Below are 2,524 nucleotides of genomic sequence, written 5' to 3'. Positions count from 1 at the left end.
CTTTTAGTTTCTTGTTTTATCACTAGTTTAGTTTATAAAAGAAAACTACAAAAAATGGAATTAAGGGTGCCTCATATGCTTCATCTTTTTAATATCTTTCGTGAGAATGATGGAAAGGAAAATTGTGCTCAAATACTAGAAGAAGAATTACATAGAATGCTTGGCATAAAATATGTGAATGTTGAGCATGATTGCAATGTTGTTAGTATGAATTCTTTGAATAACCTTGATGCTAATGATATGCAAAGCCATAAGCTTGGGGAAGCTATGTTTGATGAAAATGATATTTTTTGTCCCCCAAGCTTTTATGAGCAAATTTACTATGATGAAAGCATGCCTCCTATCTATGATGATTATTGTGATGACACGTATGCTTTAAAGAATAATGATAACCATGAAACTTGTTATCTTGATCTTAATTTTCAATCACATGATAGTTATTTTGTTGAGTTTGCTCCCACTACTATTCATGAGAATAAATTTGCTTATGTGGAGAGTAGTAAATTTCTATGCAAGTAGATCATGAAAAGAATGCTTTAGGTGCTGGTTATATTGTTGAATTCATTCATGATGCTACTGAAAATTATTATGAGGGAGGATTATATGCTTGTAGGAATTGCAATAATACCAAGTTTCCTCTCTTTGTGTTGAAAATCTTGAAGTTATGCTTGTTTTGGAGTAACAAAAGTTTACTAAACGTCCAGATTACTACAGACTGTCATGTTTTTGACAGATTCTGTTTTCTATGAGTTGTTCGCTTATTTTGAGGAATCTATGGGTAGTATCGGGGGTATGAACCATAGAGAAGTTCGAATACAGTAGATATAGTTCTAATATGAAATTGGAATAAGTTTGCAACAGTCCTAAAGGTAGTGATTTGCTTTATTACACTAAAGGATCTCACATAGTCCTTGTTAAAGTTCTGTGTGGATGAAGTGTTCGAAGATCGAGGAGCTATCAATATGAGAAGAATAAAGAGAGACAAGAGTTCAAGCTTGGGGATGCCCAAGGCACCCCAAGTAAATATTTCAAAGGATACTCAAGCATCTATGCTTGGGGATGCCCCGGTTGGCATCCCATCTTTCTTCTTCAACAAATATCGGTATACCTCGGTTTTTGTTTTGTTCACATGATTTGTGTCCTTTGTGTTTTTGTTTTTCCTTTAAGAACCATGCTAGAATGAGATAGCCTTCATTGATTTATAGAATACTTCATGTTCTTCACTTATATCTTTTAAGTATGATCTTATAGAATTGCTCTTTGTGCTTCACTTAAATCTTTTGAGTATGGTTTTATAGAATGCTTCGTGTGCTTCACTTATATATTTTGAGCTTGGATATTGGTTAGTTTATATTAATTGTAGAATGCTCCATGAACTTCACTTATATCTTTTGGAGTATGAATAATGCTATCATCTAAAGCGGGTTTGGAAGAGTGTCAACTTTAGGAATTAGTGATCCCACCATTCCGAATGAGAAGAATTTTGCTTATGTGGAGAGTAGAAAAATTTCTATGCTTGTAGATCATGAAAAGAATGCTTTATGTGATGGTTATATTGTTGAATTCATTCATGATGCTACTGAAAATTATTATGAGGGAGGAATATATGCTTGTAGGAGTTGCAATAATACCAAGTTTCCTCTCTATGTGCTTAAAGTTTTGAAGTTATACTTGTTTTGCCTTCCTATGCTAGTTGATTCTTGTTCCTATAAATTATGTGTTCACAAAATCCCTAGGAATAGGAAGTGGGTTAGATTCAAATATGCTAGTCATATTCTTCATGATGTTCTCTTTATGCTTCAATTCTTTTCTTTTATGTGAGCATCATTGGGATCATCATGCCTAGCTAAAAGGCATTAAAGAAAAGCGCTTGTTGGGAGACAACCTAATATTTACCCTTACTGTTTTTGTGTGTTTACATGATTAATCTACTGTAGTAATCATTTTTTATAGCTTTTGTTTCAATAAAGTGCCAAGTAAGACCTTTGGGAAGACTTGGGCGAAAGTTAATGTGATATTGCTGTAAAAAACAGAAATTTTGCGCTCACGAGATTAGCTTTAATTTTTTACAGAAGAGTGATTTTGAGTTGATTCTTTTTGCAGAAGATTAATAGAACAATTCCTCACGTCCACCAATTTATTTCATAATTTTTGGAGTAGCAGAAGTATGGTTTCTGTTCAGATCATTACAGACTGTTCTGTTTCTGACGGATTCTGTTTTCATTGCATAATTTGCTTGTTTTCTAGTTTCTATGTCTTATATTTCTCAATATAAATTGTAGAAATGATATGGTACAGTAGGCATTGTGTGAGAACAATTATGAACCTTGTCTTTGACAGTATCAAGGTGAATGGTTTACTGTTTATCATACTAACCTATCTCACGAAGTTCCGTTAAGTTTTGTGTGATTGAAGTTTTCAAGCTTTGGGTGAGATATCGATATGAGGAGAATAAGGAGTGGAAAGACCCTAAGCTTGGGGAATCCCAATGCACCCCAAGGTAATATTCAAGGAAGACTCAAGC

The sequence above is a fragment of the Aegilops tauschii genome, chromosome 7 (assembly GCF_002575655.3).
Source record: "Aegilops tauschii subsp. strangulata cultivar AL8/78 chromosome 7, Aet v6.0, whole genome shotgun sequence".
Taxonomy (NCBI): Eukaryota; Viridiplantae; Streptophyta; class Magnoliopsida; order Poales; family Poaceae; genus Aegilops; species Aegilops tauschii.
This window is presented reverse-complemented; position numbering follows the sequence as displayed.